Source organism: Haemorhous mexicanus, chromosome 3 (genome assembly GCF_027477595.1).
Source record: "Haemorhous mexicanus isolate bHaeMex1 chromosome 3, bHaeMex1.pri, whole genome shotgun sequence".
Taxonomy (NCBI): Eukaryota; Metazoa; Chordata; class Aves; order Passeriformes; family Fringillidae; genus Haemorhous; species Haemorhous mexicanus.
The window spans coordinates 40,831,383-40,849,023 of record NC_082343.1 but is presented as its reverse complement, the minus strand read 5'-3'; the positions used below and the strand labels follow the sequence as shown (position 1 = coordinate 40,849,023).

Below are 17,641 nucleotides of genomic sequence, written 5' to 3'. Positions count from 1 at the left end.
AATTTCCCTGGGAATGACACTGTGAAATGTTTGGAAAGCTCTTTGTGACCACATTCTGAAATTCTGTGGTTGTCTGGTTGCTACCACGTTAAGAGGTCTGTGAAGGTCTAGAAGCATCATGGCAGCTCGGTCTGTTAATGTCTATGAAGAGCACATCTTTATCCTCAGTTTCAGTTTAGAGTGTTAAATGTTATCTGCAGCAGTCCTCATAGTACAGTGTTCCATTTCTCTGTGAGGACTGAATTTGTAAAATCTCTACATGATAATTTGTTTGGGGTTTTTTTCCCATTTATCTTAGTCACTGCCAGTAAGCTGAGAGTCATGTAACGCTGCAGGTACAGCAGGAGATAATATTTTTGGAAATTCTGGGTTTAGATTTAGATGCTTAAAATTGATAAAATCATTCAAAACATCCCTGTTGAAATATACCTGAGACAAATTTCCAAGTCATCTTAGAAAATTTTTAAAATGCAAAATCTTTGTTAATAGAACAGGCACAGCTGTAACTGTGGATCATCAAGAGTGGCAGAGTCAATATTGTGAACCAGTGTAGTCAGCTAAAAGTAAATTCCCATATTGCAACATTGTTTTGCAGAAAAAAAGATAGTTTAGTCAACAGCAATTAATCTCATGTATCTTTCTTATAGGTAAAAATGCAAATTCCAGAAATGCTTTATCCATTCAAGTTCTTATGTATTGGGGATTTTTTTCAGTTGCAGTAATCTCATCCAAAAAGCTAGAACCCTTTTTGAAATCACATTTATAGACACTTACACAAACACTTCTAGAGCTTGTGTTACTGCAGTCTTGCTGAGTGTGCTTGTGAGCTGCTGAACACATACTAGGGACTAGTGAAAGCTCTCAAGATGCACACATCAATTTATAGTAAAGTTTTAAGTCAAGTGATTTGCACTGTAGCTTTTATTCTACATCTTTTGTGATATTTTAAAAGTGATCCTGCAAATCCCCTGGGAAATATATGTTACAAGTTTATATGAAGAGCCCATAAACCTTATGTTTATTTGTTCTAAGTTACATGCATCCTTATTTATTCATATTTATAAAAACACTTGGCAAGCTAATTATCAATGAAATTTATGTTTCCTGCTGTATTTTTTAAAAGCTTGTTCATTTAGTGTTAAATGCCTGAGTGAAAAAAGGAAATGGTATCATGTTTCTGTTCTCAAGTCAGCTACTAGACTGCAAGTGACCTTGGGAAATTTGTTTTATTCAAGACCAACTTTTGTGTTTTCTAAGATCCAACCCTTATTTTTCATAATTGGTAGGAAGCCACCATTTCAATTGGAGCTCAACAGGTTTTTGACTAGAAAACAGATCAGACTGTGTTGGGGATCATTTTTGTGAATGTTCTGTGAAGCTGTGGTTTGTTCAGTCTCTAAAAATGCAGCGAGAAGATAATTTATACGTAATTTATACTTCTGCTGAGTATTCTGGTGCCCAAAGGATAATGAAGAAAGGTGCTGTATTTTCTAAGGTATCTTAGCTTTATGTGATGGATTTTTTAAAATGAGAATAATTCCTTGAAGCAGAATAGTTTGGGGTTTATTTGTGTGCTTTGTGCCTCCCTCATACGAAGAGCAAAGACAAGAAGCTCATTCATACTGTCTTCAGTAGAAATCCATGAAAATTGGAATGGATAAAAGAGGTTAAAGGAATGCCTTGAAGTAAATTGCCCACTCTTTAGACAGATAAAATTTGATGAGAAAAATTATGCTGCTCCGTGAAATATATATAAACACAAAATCAAGACTGACACGGTGACGTTTCTGCGCTAGCTGACATGGATAACCAGCGTGCAGTTCCAACACTGCCTAGATGTACACAGCTCCCTTGCACAATTGTCAGGATCTGAGACTCCAATATCTCAGATATTAGAGATAGGCAAAGGCTGCATTTTCAATATCCTGAAAGGGGCTGCAGCCCAAGCACAGGGACCCTTGCTGAAGCCAAAGTTACTGAAGTTTAGCATCAACTGATACACACTGGCACTCACCAGACCAAGGGAAGGGTTCCATGGCTGAGCAGTCACAATGGCACTGCATGCAAAATGAGAGGGAATGTTCCTCACTGGCCACTGCTGGTGAAAGGACTCCAAAGTGAATCTTTGCTATACAGTAGTAGTTCTTTATCTTCCTCTCCAGCTGTGAGCACAGTCACAGAATAATCTAGGTGCATAGCTGCTATCAGGGACGAGAAAACATAGAAGCAAACGGTGGCAATAGCTGAGCTGGGAATCTTAAATAATTTTTGTGCCTGAGCCTCAATGTGAGCAGCATTTTAATTCTAAGGATATACTATAATGCTGGCCAGTGTCTTTTAGCAGCTGGTCAAGCAGCCTGGCAAGTACAAATACACCACTGTAAGCTGGTTAAGATAAGATTGAGGTGAACATTTTGGTGGTTCAGAGAAATTAAATGGCACTAACTACAAATCTAAACAAGACTTTTGTCCAAAGTTAGAGAAAACAAATCAGGAACTAAAAGAGGGGAAAAAACCATGTCTTCCTAAAAGTCAGCCACAGAATACTTCCTCTCTGTCAATACTTTAAGTTATAGCTACTGTATTGTCTTCAGTTCATTGTATCTTTGACAGCTTTACGCATTATTCTGTGCTCCATTGTAAGATCAATCTCCACTGTAATTCAGGAATGTGTGCCAGGCTGAACTCTAGGCAACATATTCCAGCACATAAAAGCCCCTTCCATTAATTATAATTAAAGATGGATTTACATTGATGACAAACATTTTAAATGAAGAACAGTTTTTTCCACATCATGAGCCAGAGAATTGTTCATGTTGTTCATCTTCAGCCAAGGATTTCAGGGACATTTGTGCTTATAGAATGGTTTTGTTTTGAGTCAGGTTTCTCTTTTGGAGCTGGGATTTAATATTTTAGTCTAGCTTGGTTTTTGGAAAGCTTTTATTTATTACAAGGTCAAAAGCAATGGACTTGACTCTGAATCATTTTTATATTTGGCCAGTGTCTGAGAGTTGCCAAAGTTAATAACAGCATAATGCCAGTAAGCATGTTATTCCTTTAATAATTTCTTTTGCTTTGCAAAAAGTACCTACTTATATTGCAGCCTGAATTTTTGGTAGGAAGCATCACGAGTCCAGTTTCCAACTCAAGGGCTCTCAAAATCAGGTCACCTGAACAGCAACCAAGCTATCAACCTCTACATAAAACCACCACCTGCAATTCTTTACCTGTTATTGCATAAATCCACCACCTCTGTTATAAACCCACACCCCCCAAATAAGTTCCTGAACCTGAAGTTTTGATGTTGTTTTTCTAGCAGAGGGAGAAACACAACTGTAGTTTAGAACTTCATCAAATGTAAGTAAATTGATCAAATCATTTGCTGCAGCATATGTCTGTGGTTGATTTGTCCCCAGATTTCCTGAATATGACCAAAGATACATTAAACAACATTTTCACCTTTGATCCTAATGTTTGTTCTCAGCAATACCTTTGAAGAATATGTGCTTAAATTACAGAGGCATTGTTAGATGAAGAGTATTATTATTGACTGTTGTTTTTAGTTAGGATGTGTAAGCTTCATGCAAGATCACTTTACTGGTGTTAGTACAAAAATGTCACCCTCCCTCAGGGATCATATATTTAGGACACAGGAAACACAAAATTATATGTTAAGAAGTGCCTTTAAAATTGCTGAATTGTGACGTTCCGTAAGTTTGTGTCCCAGTTTTCCTAATATTTATTTATTTTTAGACATTTACATTCTCACTAAGTTTCCCAAGTACAATATGAAAGATCGACCTCCAAATTAACTCTGAAGATGAAGCCTGGGAAGCAAGGATTGTTGGAAACAGGTCTCTTTATACAGCTAACTGAACATTAAACCCTTTGATCAAAGCAAAGACAAAACTAGGAGCATCTGATTCTCTAGTCATGATTCTAAAAAACTTGCGAAGTACCAAACAGTGTGTTAAATATTATCAGGATTTTGTTCCAATAGAATCCTGGTTTAATTAATTTCCTATCAAAATACAGAATTTGCAATACTTAATTGTAGAAATTTTTCATTCCTTGTCTATTTTACTGTTTTGCCACTAGAACTGCCTTTGAAGCAAACTACAGGATGACATCAAGCCAGAGATCAGTCATGTTTCACCCACCTACTCTTCCAGCCCAATGTCAATATAACCAGTGCCTACAAAAGTGAGTGGCAGTAACTGGAGCCTGCTGGGACACAATGCTGTTTCTCTCCATAGGTGGCTGGCTATTTCTTCCCTCTGGCAAGACATTCGGTAATGATGTAAACCCTGGATTCATTCCTGAAATCCAGCAGTCAGACTAACACTCTTCTCTTTCTTTCAGAGGATCTTACCCTCTTGGGATGGATTTCCAAACAGCCAAGGACAGAGGGCTTTTCTTTTTCTAGTGCCAAAAATAACAGTAAAAAACAAGGCAGCCGCTTCTCATTTCTGGGATCTCTTGTTCATTAACAAAGGCATCATGCCTTCAGCTTCTTAGCATTTCTTACATGACTTCTGAGGCTCCTTCCATCTTTCAGCATTGTATTTTTTTTCCCTCTAAAGTGCAGTTCCAAAGACAGTGGCAAATGCACTGTGATCATTTTTCCATGACAGCTTGCCTATCCCAGTTGCTTTGGGACTGCCTCAGTGTGCCCCGGTCACCATTTGGCAGCATCCAGCTGGAGCTCACTTGGGTTGTCAAGGTCATGGAAAAGATCTGGCTGTTCTTATAAACAGACATGAGTTGAAAGATGTATGTAAACTCTTTGCCTTGTCAGGAGATCCTTAATAGGGCAACCTGTATTGGTTTGGTCCACTGAGTTCATATTTAAAGCAAACATAGAAGTTGGGAGTCTGGCAGCCTCCTGGGAGTCTGGCTTTCTGCTCATCCCAGTGGAGCAGAATCTCATTCCTTTCAGATCCAACCATCTAACAGGAAACTTAAATCTTCTGCCAGATGTTATAAGGAGAAACAGTTATTTTACCAAAGGAAGAGAGGGCATTCTCATGGCTTTTTTAGACTGTTGCAGCTACATTTAAGTGTCTGGCTCCTTCTGGATCTGTCCTTTCTGGATGTCCAGCTTCCTTGGGAATGTTACAGCTAGCTATTAATGGTAGGATTTTTTTTTTCAGATGTTGTCTTTCCTACAGCAATCACTATTTGGTCTCTGCTGAATGACAAGCAGAAATAAGAAAAGTCTCACTGTGGATTAGCAATCTAAAATAAACATAGAATATTCGAAGAGAAACAGCAGTAATTTAAATATAAGGCTAGGTCAGAAAAATCACTTTCCAAACACTTTTTCCTGCAATGATTTTGGAGAGACTTTTTTCCCCTAAATATGTATGCAAACCAGTCATTGCATTTTCTGAACTTGAATCTCTGAATTCTCTTTTGCTGGAGCTCCTATAAAATCTTGTGTGTTTCAGCCTGTCAAGGTGGTTTCTAATAACAGTAGTACCTTAGGGAATAATCTTAATTCTGGATGCTTTTTCTTGATCAGTCGCTTTTTTTCTATTTTGCAGTGTGTTGGATCTTTCAAAATGCCATTAATAAGGTAATTTGATTGAAATATGATAGGTTTCAATTCAGATCCCATAAGTCATAAAAAAAAAAAAACAAAACAAAAAGGATGTTGCAACTTTAAACTGCACATTTCTGGACTGAATGACTTTTGATTTTCTGGATACAAAAATCTCTCTGGTTGAATGTCATCCACTTTGGACAAAATAATATCTACATCAGAGCCAGCATGACATTTTTTCCTAGCTGTTGGAGCAGACCCTATGGGGTAAGGGAGCCCCACAACTCTCTTAGTGCTCCAGGTGGCGGGTGAGATTCAGGCAAGTCCAGGATGTGCACTGTATCTTTCTTCTAGATTCCTGTTCCAAATCAAGTAAAAATAGGAGCTTGGATCTTTTTTCTTTCCAAGTGTGTATTTTAATGAGCTATGAATTTTAAAGAAAAAATCGAAGTGATTGGAAATACCTTTTTTCATTGGTTCTCTGGATGTAAGCAAGATCCTTTCTGATAGTAAAGCAATTTATCATTTACCTTTGAAAACTCAAACTAGGACAGCAAAATTATATGGGCTGACCATAAAGTCAGCCTTTGTGGGCATGCTGTACATTTTGATCCTTCCATTTTATTGTTTTGTCTATTCTTAGACTCTCAGCTTTTGGATTAAATATTCTTTTTACTCTGTGCAGTCTAAAACCCTGAAAAACAATGTAGCTGTGATTCTGATACTGCAGATTTTATAAATAATAGCAACATTAAAGTCAACAAACAATCTGAAATCCCACCAACATGGAGAAAAAAAGGTGGAAAAGTAGTCTACTGTTTATCAGCAAATTTGAGAGTTACTTAAAATAGGACACAATTTTATTATCTCACAGAATTTTTTTTTTTTTGCAATATGCCATCTTTAAGTAATTTCAGCTAAAGTTTTTGTTTTTTTAACTCATTCCCTGTTGAAGACATTGCCTTGAAGACATCACCCAATACTACTCCATGGGAAAATTTTCCATTCTGAATAAATGTTATTTACAATGTTCTTATGATTCTCCTTCATATCAGTGCATTATGTGTCTTTCTCTTCAGATTCTGAATATGCTTTCTGCATACTCCAAATTTCTGGTTCTTAATGCCATCCTCATTGTATACTATATACTTAATGATGCTCAGCAATTTGTCTTTTGTTTCATTTTTCTTAGGAAAGGTTTATCAGGACAATTTTTTTTGGCTTTCTTGCAGTGTATTTTTTTCTGAAATCACTTCCTGTCCATACAATGCCCAGAAATCACTAGAAATAAATACTGCAAATACAGGAGGTGTAAATGCTTGGTAAAGATTAGTTTCATTGCAGTGCCTGTTGTCCTAGTTTGCTGAAAATTCCAATCAGAGGAGAGGAATAATGGCTGGTTGTGTAAAGCAGGTTTGTGCACATTGAGCCCATAAGTGTGACCATGGTTTTACCTTATATGGGTCAGTTATGGCTTTAAAAAGGCTGGGAAAAGTTTAATCCAGTGGTCCTGATTTTTATCTGGTAATCTACCCATCATTAAATCTGTGAACTAAACCATTCCCTCTCTTGGAAGAACAGAAGGTTCTGTGGAGCATTTCACTGTGATTGCTTTTTGGGGTGAAGTGGGCATGTACCTGCACTGGACAAACACAGGTCTGAATGGGAAAAGCAGTATTGTATGCATAGGTGTGTGCAAAGGTACATGCATGGAACATGTACCTGCTATTTGTTTTGTGACCTCTGTTAGGTAATGTGAAGCATTATTTCATATCCCCCTGCATAAATTAGATGCTGAAATGCCCATTATATGAGTAAAATTACAAAAGATGGGTTATTCTTTAGTATATCTCAGTATGGAACTTACCACAAAGACTCACATTGCTATTTCCCATGCCACGTTGTGAAAGTGTATCTTTCACTCTCGGCTTATTTAAATTAAGAGAGATGGCTTTCCTGCCAGCTGCCTCTAAACTCTTAAACACACTTTGCAAGCCAAATTTTATTTTTCAAATATTGATTTACTGATTTAGAAGTGTGTGGCAAGGTCATCAGGTATCATGACTTCATTCTAATTTCTTTTTGACAGTGCAATAATTCAAAATTGAGGTTCTGGCTGAATTTGTCGGAAGCACCATAGGTTGAGAAAGACAGAATCATCCTCAGTGCCTAAATCATTTCCAGTCCTTAACTAATATTCTCTGAGGTGTATTAAAGCAAGAATGAGCTCATTTAAATAACAAGGAAGCCTATAACTTTTGAGACTGTAAAACTGCAGTCTAAATGCTTTGGCTTGAAAAATTGCTGTGATAAGCAATGTGCCATATCAGCTTCTTGCCATAATTTAATTCATGTCACAACAATGCAGTAACTAAGCTGTAGTTATAAATTTTGTATTTGTGAGCTCTATTCTGAGACATGAAGAGAAACTTTTGTGTATGTAGAAGCCAGCAGGCTTTAGAAGGTTGTCTGTACTCCAGCCACGAGAGTTACAGCAGAGGATTGTGTAATTTTTTTGACCCACTGCAGGATGTCCTGCTGTTTTCCATGGGATTGCTCAGTGTATTGTATGGAAGATGTTGATTATACCATCAGCAGTTTGAACTGGGGACTGTAGTAAAACAGTGTATCACAATTGTGCCCAAGATTTATCTGAACACCCCCATTAAGGAAAACTTGTTGCTGCATCATATTGATTATGGTATGAATCTTTGTCTTAGTGCTGGATATAAAATAAAGCTTCTGCATTTCCTTTGACAATATCTAGACAACAAAATTTTTACTCTCAAAGTATTCAAGTTTACAGTTTTACGTAAAGCTTGCAACATTCCCATGCACAAAAGAAATCCTTCTGAGCTTTGAGTGCTTTAGATGTGATTCCAGCTACTATCTAATAATACAGTAGTTTCAATCTCTAGACATTTTGTATAGTGGAGAAAGATACTGTGAGGTTCTGTAGCTACTACTCTGTATTTGGTTAATGAAGGTGAGGGTCCATATGAAGTAAGCTGCTTCTCTCTTGCCACAAACCCTGACCTGCAAAGGAAATGTTACAAAGAAAGTGTTGAGGTAGCTTTTTGGAAGGGCAGCATTCATCCATCCGACTGGGAGAAATATTTTAGGACAGCTTGTCTGTTTTCAAGCAATGAGTGAAGTACTCAGAGGAGAGTACGTATCAGAACACAGATTACTGGTACTGTGGACTGTTTTGGAAAACTGGAAATCCGGTGTAGATTATGTAACACCAAATCATGCTCTTGCATCAGCAAGAACATGAGCAGTTGTTTTGAGGTAAGTCAAGATATCTAATTTTCAGTACAGGTTTTGTGTGGAGGCTGCCTCTCCTTGCTTTGAGTCACCTTGGCCCATCACCATTAATTGCTGAGGCATGTAAAGAATTCTAACACTGGCAGTCAACAGGAGCCAGCTGCATGCATGCATAGCTCCTACAGCTATTCAGACAGTAAATATAGGCCCTGAGAAATATTCAAGGATCTTATAATAGTTTCCATGGCATTAGGATGTTTTAGAGCATGTCCCTTTCACTTCCTTTCATATTTTTTGTGAAAAGGACTAAAATGTTCCTATTTTCTAATTGGAACAACAGAGAACTAGAAAGGTACTGGAAACTGTTTCAAGCTCTTGTTTGCCTTATGGAGTGTTTCTAACTGCTTCCCTTAAACCCTGGAAGAGCCTTTGCTGATTAAATTGGTGTTAGTTAGGGGACAGTCAATAATAATTCTCCGAAGAAGTTTTTGAAATGACTAAAACACTGTACATAATCTTTTTAAAGTATTTGCAAACCTCTTCTTTGATTAAATTAAATTAATATTAATCTAGTCAGAAGTCAAATATTTTGGCAAAATTCTAGAGGAGGAAACTCCAGGTATTGTACTCACTCAGGGAACTGCAGCTGTAATTCAACCTCCTTTATTCATGACCTTAAAAAACTTGGAGACTGGAGAGTGTGGATTTGAGTACTGATACTAAATATTCAAGAAGCATACTAGTGAGTTAGGCAACCAGTTTTTATTAGTACTCTGGGAATTTTGAGATCCAGCAAATATTTTAAGGTGTAGAGTGGATTGATCAACTATGTATGATCTTAATTATGTTACATGTTCTTTTCTAAACCATCAGCTTCCTGTATTTCACACCCATTCATTCAGAAAGCATATGCTGAAGTAAATACTATTTTTTTACATTGCAGTATACATTTAAAAAGCAGAATTACTAGAGCAACAATTTTATCATGTGGTATCTCATGCATTAAGATAATAAATTGTTTTGATATTAGTGTTCAAAAATAGTATCTAAAGTAATGTCAGTATATCTTCAGTGAGAACCAATAATTCAATGGGAACAAGTTCTTCAGATCACTGAAGCATATATTGAACTTGACAAGTAACTACACTTCTACTTAGTGAAGTATTTAGTCATCTGCATAGATATTAGCTTCAATGGGATTTATATATGCTTTTAAACTTAAGTGCATATTTCAGTGAACTGATGAATGTGGATTGGATTATACCTTGTGAATAACTGAAAATTCTGAGGATTTTGGACCTACAAATCTCTTCTGAGCCCCTAAATGCACTCACTGGCACTCCATATCTCCACAGGATGCAGAATTAAGGAATAAAGAAGATTTGCCTTATAGCTGTCAGTTTGTGTGCTGTGGGAGACCTGGAGATTGCCTTAACAAATGTGTAATGTCTAAGACAGTCTGTGAAATACCAGTCTCACTGTTGCTAGGGATTAGGCTGAAGAGTATCTTTGCTCAGGTAGATGAACTGACACAGGGTTTGTTTTTGTACTGATGCTGGAAATTACAATGGAATTACAAACGTGACAAGAATTTTTGGGTGATCTGGCATAAGGCCCTCTTTCACTCCTGCTAAGCTGTAAGTAATTTCCTCTTCTTTTTCTCACTTCTGGTTTTTATGAGTTGATAAATAGTGAACTTCTATTTATTGTTCTTCCCACTGTCCAATCAATTTTTATTTCTGCTTGTAACCTATGCAGCTTGGATGGGAATTGTGCAGTCAGCCCTAAGCTCCTGACACAGGGAGATTTATAGAGCAGTGCTGTTACAGACACAAAACTCAGTCCTGTTGCTCATCATCCTGACTGGGTAGGCACTGAGGTCCTGGGCCTGCAAAGTGTCAGTCATCCCCAGGGGCCTGAGCTGTGTGTGACACCAAGATGGGCAAGTATGGCTCCAAAAAGAGTAGTAGTATGTAAGGGACCTAGTTTAAAAATAAATATGGCAAATGTTTTGGTCAGCAACCAGAATGCCTTACACTTAAGTGAAATGACTTGAATGCATTAAATACATGTGCCTTTCATTTGAGGAGTCTCCAGGTAGCAAGATGCTATGATGTAGTTTAGCTGCTTAGCCCTGAGTATTTATTATATTTTGGCAGACCTGTCTTTAGATACTGTCATGCTTTCTTGCTAATAGCATCCATTTATTCTGCTTTTTAAGATAGAAAATGCTGTCTGTAATATTATTTGTTGAGATTTTTATCACAAAGAGTGGATGTAAAACAGAAAAGCTCTAATAACAACATTTGATCTGGGTTTTATTGGGTTTAAAGAAGTTCCATTGGGCTCTGATGTTTGAGACTAATGAAAACTTTGAGCTTTTTTGGGTGTATTTTCTCTTACTACAGGAATTTTTTTATATGTACACTCTAAATATATATACACTCTAAAGGTTGTTCTGACAATACACTTAAATATTAAATCACCATAAAAATCAGTGATATATAATACTTATGAAATAATTCCAGAGTGTATTCATAATAATTCTGTTTGTAGAGTACACAGCATTTTCATGAATTAAGTGAAAGGAATTGCAAAAACATTGCCAGTAAAATTAATGGATGACAAAGACTGAGAGAATAATAAACATTTCTGAGAACAGGTAAATAATAGAGAGTAACTGGAATTGCTGGTAAATTTGACTTATTGAAATATAATGCACCACCACTGCAAGGGTGTTCTACATCTGAAAGGGGGATCTACAGCTACAATTTATTTCACCACATCTCAGAGAGCTACAGGATAAATGTCATCATCTGAGCTAGTTGCTCTAGACTTTCTTTATGGATCAAATGCAGAAGAATGAACAGACTTTGACTTTTATTCATCTGACATATTTTAGAAGCCTGCTTTAGGATAATGCAAGTTGCACCCAGAGAGTGTTTCTTTGTCATAGTGAAGGGTGGCCCAAATATCATTTGAGCGAATGAATCTCAGCATGGGTGTCTGAACACTCACAAAAGAAATGGAAAACATTGTGTTTTCCTCTGGCAAGGAAATCTATAATCTTGAATCTATATAGCAAGGGAGTCAGTAGGAAGAATGATGTCAGTTTTCTTCACTATAAAATTTCCTTCACATTTATGAGATTGCCCGTGTATCATACAAAATACAGATGCAGTGATCTTTGAAAAGGCTGTTTAAAAATGTGTGTGTCTAAAAAAAAAATCACATAAATTAATAGCTGAAATGGGATTGCAGTGAAGGAGAATGGAGTATGACTCTGACAGAAATGGAATTACTATTTTCTGCTGTGCAGAATTGTGAACCTGGCAAATATTCAACTTGCAGCGGTAGAGGTTAAGAATTGTTTGTCTCTTTGCTTCTCTTACCTTACAGTTTGGCTTGATTAAATCTAAGATGGACTTATCTTAGTCCCATTTAATTTTATTAAATAGAACTGAGTTGTTAAAATAGACTTGCTGATCTTATCTTTCTCTTTATTGAAAGCATCTCATTTTTATAAATTTCCCACAGCTTTTGTTTTTGATGTCACTTTTAAATTTCTATGTAAATATAGTAATGTTGTAACAAAGTTGGATAATGTTAAGGGAAGGTTATTCACACTGTCCTGTGAAGGCATTTGTCTTTTTGCACAACTTGTATGCAGGATGTGGGAAGACCTTCATCTTGATCTCAATGCCTAAGTAGAGCACTTAAACATGAATGGTGCGAAGAACTGCTAAATTTTCCAATATCTGTATGATTTAGAGTGTTACTAGCTGGTGCAGTTCTTCTGCACTTCCAGACACAAGAGCCAGTAATCCATGAAGAGCTGGTATTGATTGTGTGAGGGAATGCAGCCTGCCTAATAGTGAGCAATGCACTGCACAGATTCAATATGGCATCCAGCTCCAATGTGTCTTATTCTACTCTGAGAATTCAAAAATAAAAAGTACAAATTCAATTTGCTCAGAAGTTGAAGCCCATCCCCTCTCAGTAGCCTTGCAGGGAGCACAGCAGTTTTTTTGTCTGCAAATGGAGTACCTTTGGAATTGCCATGTTTCCCAGCCGTGTGACAGAAAACACAAGGCTTCTGGTGAGGATAACCTTATGTGAGTTGCAGAGGATAGATAAACTGGTTTTGTGAACCTGGCATTATTTTTCATGGAGCAGAGCAGGGGAGCTTTTAAAACTTCAGAAATCCCTTGTAAATCTTGAATCACAGCAGGGCTGTGTGCGCTGATAATTTCACATACTTGTAGTTCTTAATGAAGTGCATCCACAAGACTGAAGGTGAGTGAATCCTCAGCTGAAGCTGCAGGTTTCTATAAACCACGGCCCTCAGAATAAGAGATGAGAAGTCTTTGATTCTGAGTTTAAACTTTATCCAGAAAATGTTTCGTAGGAGATGATCTCAGCTATTTTGAGGAAGCACTCAAGTGTGCTTTTTCTTCTGCTGTGTCTGTAGCTGCCTGCACCTGTGATTGCCTGGCAGGCCCTCATGCCCTTTTTGCTCTGAAGAACTCATGCCAGAAATTTAGCATAGCTGCAATATCACAGCTTGTGTACCACATTTTCTCACTGACACTCTTCATCTTTCTGAAAGGGAAACTTCAGAAGATGTGCAGTGTCTTTACTCATTTAATGCTTTTCTTTGCTGTCTAGCATAAAACAATGAGTTACTGAGTTTACTGGAAATAAACATGCAGTAGCTCCTGCACTTTAAAATAGAATCAGAAATACAAAACCATTATTTATGCTTTCAATGTATCAGATCTGTTCTAAAATGTTATTTCCTAATTTAAATGTGTATGAGCTCCTCTGTCCTATTCAGATGCACATTTGCAGTTGCTTAAATTTTTAGAAATTTTTAAAAATTAAGCAAATCATACGTGATAAACAACAGTTTCTGTGAAATGGTTAGGTATTTGAGATATTTACAGCTTTTAAGGTGTTAAAGTATTACAGATCAGAAAACTTAAAAATTAAGCTTCCACAAAAAAGAGAGAACAGGGTTATCTGCTGCTGTCACACAGGATTATTATTATTATTATTTAAGAAATATATTTTGTGTTGAGAAAAAAATTATTATTATTTACTGTGATTTTTCAGTCTTGCAAAAATATCCTATCCGATCATATTTCCTGTTAGACTCCTAATTTCTGTTTGAACTACGGTTTATATGTTTTTATCCTTTGTAAAACTGACATTTGCTGGTTTCTTTGCACTCTTTTAATCCATTTGTGTATTTAGAAGAGCAGATACTGGTCAGGGAAAACTTTAGTCCTTCTTTTTCACTTGTCTCAGGGCAGCCCGGGAGCCCAGTACCTCCTACAAAGCTTTGCTTATTTCTGCCTATGTGGGACTGGATAGCTGAATTCTGAAAACAGGCATATAATGAAGATGCCATTGGACATACTTCAAATGGGAGGAGTGCTGGGAAGGAGAAAAAGAGGTATAGGGGTTATTTACCATTTGGACTTTCCATTTGCCACTTCTCCCTTCTCTGAAGGGAGGTGAGGAGTTCTTCATGGTTTCCTCTCTGTGGACAATGTTGGGCTTGTTTCTCTACCTCCACCTATGACAAGGAGAAAGATGAACTCTGTATAGAGGACCAAAAATCCATGTCTCATAACTATACTGTATCCTGAATGTGAAAGGAGACCTAGCCCTTAATAAATGTTTCTAGTGGTCAGGAGAGTTTTGGAGGTGCAGTGCATAACAGATGAGCAGTGGTGGGGCTATGGGAGCACTTTTGGGGAGAGGCAATGGTGCTTACTGGTTGGCATGTGCTTGTTTTGGTAAGAGAAATATTAAAGAACATGCTGTTCATGTGGGAATCTTTTAGCAATCAGGATTTTTAATGCTGGGATCACAAAGAACAGTGATTGCTAACACTGTGTATGATAGCAGTGGTGCCTGAAATTAATAGGCAGGAAGCACTTTCAGGAGGTATAAGAAACAGATGAGTAACTGGGGAAGAGGAGTGGTGTGAAGGAAGAGGAAGGAAAGAGAGGCATTCATCTGTACTTTGTAGATTACACTCCTTTCTAAGGACAGTTCCATTAAGGATGGAATGTGTTCAGGACACTCAAGTAGCAGAAAAGATAGAGAAGTAATTTTTAGATAGAAATACTAGAGAATGGAAGAAGTGATTATTTTCAAATGCCTATTTCTGTGGTGTCTGGTGTCTGTACTTGTTCCAGGAGATGATGCTTTTATAATAAAACTTCCTATCACTTAAAGCTAGAACTGCAGATCATTTTATATTTGACCAGTCTTCAAACAGATTATAGTCCTCATCAGATACCCTCCAGTTCTCTTGTTTCTCTCTCTTTTGTTAATGCTTTGTGACTAGATTATCTGGTCTAATTATTTTTTGGACCAAGAGAAAAATATTTTGTTGTTCTGAGAAACAAACTCCTGTGTTTAGTGTCAGAGTTAGGAATAAGGAAAATAATTAGTCAGAAATTGCCAGCTCTTCCTTCTTTTTCAAAAGCTTCTCTTTTTCTTCAGCTGGTGTTCTTTTCTAAAAATGAAAAAAGTCCATCCTTAATGTTGGCAGCTCTGCACACCTGGAGGTTTGACTGGGAACTGATTCTCAAAAAGGATCTTTGAAAGGACGTTACTCCACAGAAGGCTGTATCTCTCATAGCTGCCATAGCCATGCTCCTAGGTTGAATTAAAAAATTCAGTATAACTTTTAATCATGTCAATTATTTTCATAGTTCCAACTCCAAGGCAGCTTTGTGTTTGTAACTGGCTTAATCATACTGCATGGCCATGACTTTGAAGGTGTTTTCCAAGGGAGAAAAACAACTTACCTGGAGAAAGCTTATCTTTCTTCTATTTTTCTATCTTTCTTCTATCTATCTTCTGCTATTTGAAGTATGTCCAAAGGCATCTTCATTATATGCCTGTTTTCAGTATTCAGCTATCCAGTCCCACATAGGCAGAAATAAGCAAAGCTTTGTAGGATGTACTGGTCTCCCAGTCTTCCCTGAGACAAGTGAAAAGAAAAGGACTAAAGTTTTCCCTGACCAGTATCTGCTCTACTAAATATACAAATGGATTAAAAGAGTGCAATGTAACCAGCAAATGTCAGTTTTAGGAAGGATAAAAAAACATATAAACCATAGTTCAAACAGAAATAAGATAAGCTTTCTTTGGCTGGAAGGCAGTCTTCCCAGTGACAACCTCTCCTGTTGTTTTGCAGCCCCTGCTTGTCTGCCTGTTTGGAAACAGTCTCCATACCTTGAACTAGAGCATTTAGGAAAGGACAGGACTTCTTTCATGTGTGGAAATCTGATGAAGAACAGTAGAAATGTAAAATGCCAAGCTAGCCATATCTTTGCTTGTTCTTATGTCAGCCAATCCCTAAAATGCCTCATCTTAAGAACACAGAAAACATTTCATTGAATCCTGTGACTTAAATCCTTCCCAGAGCCAGGCATCCTGCCCAGATCCCTCCATCCAAAACTCTCATACAAAAAGGATGAAGACCATCCATCCAGAGAGGGCTGAGGGTTTATTGGTGCAACAGACAGTCTCTATTCTCTACCTGGACATGAAGCCAGTGTTGACTTAACTCTGTGCACTAGAGTGAAGGTTGGAAGCCCCAACCTTGCCCTGCTTTATGCTGCTAATTAAATGCTGGAAGACAGCAGTAACTCCAAAAGCTGCACTAGACAGAGAAAGATTAATCCCATCTGAGTGAACACTTCAGTCATTCATCCATCAGTCTTGCTATGTGCAAATTAAGCCCTAAGTCTTTGGCCTTGCTGCATAGTTGTTTTCTTCCTTTCACTTACAAATCTCTCTCAATTCCCATGCTTCTGAGGTTTTAGTTGCTAGGCTTACAACAATTTAGAAAAACACTCTGAATGATACTTGGGCTAGTGGGAAAAGATAACAAAACAATTTTTCTGGTTTTGTAGCTCCTTAAATGGAGGATTTCACAGATGTCATTATTAGTATCTTATAGGCTGGATTTATTTTTTAGATCAGTCAATGAGCAGCACCTGATCCATGAAGGCATTTTAGAGAGATTGTTCCAGGTTAACCAGCTGTGTTCAGAAGTAGATGTAGTCCTACAAAAATCAGTAGAGGTTACATTGGCAGTAGGAGATTCAGTGTCCATCTACTGCAAAGCTGGAAGAGGGCTGGGCAGGTTCACTCACTGTGCTGGAAAAATTTCTTTGGTATGAGCAGGTTTGTCCTAATATTCACCTTATGCCTTCTGGTAGCAAATTCAGCTCTGCACAAAATTATTTCCAGGTGATCATTTTGTTCAGAGAACTGATTGTAAGGGAAGTTTATGTACAAAATGCAGTGGGGTCAGGCCACCCCCCTTGTAGGGCCCTACAGGAAGGTAGGGCAGCTGAGAACAACCTTGATTTAATCTTGATTTAATCATCCCTGGAATCCACAGAGGTCTGCTGTTTCATGAAGCAGATGGAAAGACAAAACTGCAAATTAAACGTGAAACTGAGTGCTGATTCTCACTGTAAATTTTTTCTGAATTCATGGCAAATGGGGAGCAGTGGAATAAGAAAATGATACAATTCTAAGCAGTTTCAGATGATGGGCTTTTGAGTGGAGGTGCTTCTGTGATTCCTGGTGAGCGTCTCTTGGTTACAAAGTGCTTGGTAAGATTTTAACACACTTTCTCTGTTCCTCTGCAGACCTCTACCCCTGCTGAAGACTAATCTTTTTAGAACTGCATTAAAAATATTCCTGCAATACTTTGCACTTTAAAAAACTCTTATTCAAAGTGGCAGGGTCTTTTATAAGGACAGAGCAGTAATGAACTGCAGTGTATTACAG

At 37.5% G+C, this 17,641-nt stretch overlaps 1 protein-coding gene across 2 annotated transcripts in view; it reads left to right on the top strand.

Annotated features, from left to right (window-relative positions):
* The window catches only part of SMYD3 (SET and MYND domain containing 3), a 385,772-nt gene that overhangs the window by 316,185 nt on the left and 51,946 nt on the right, over window positions 1–17,641 (top strand). The window lies entirely within an intron of this gene.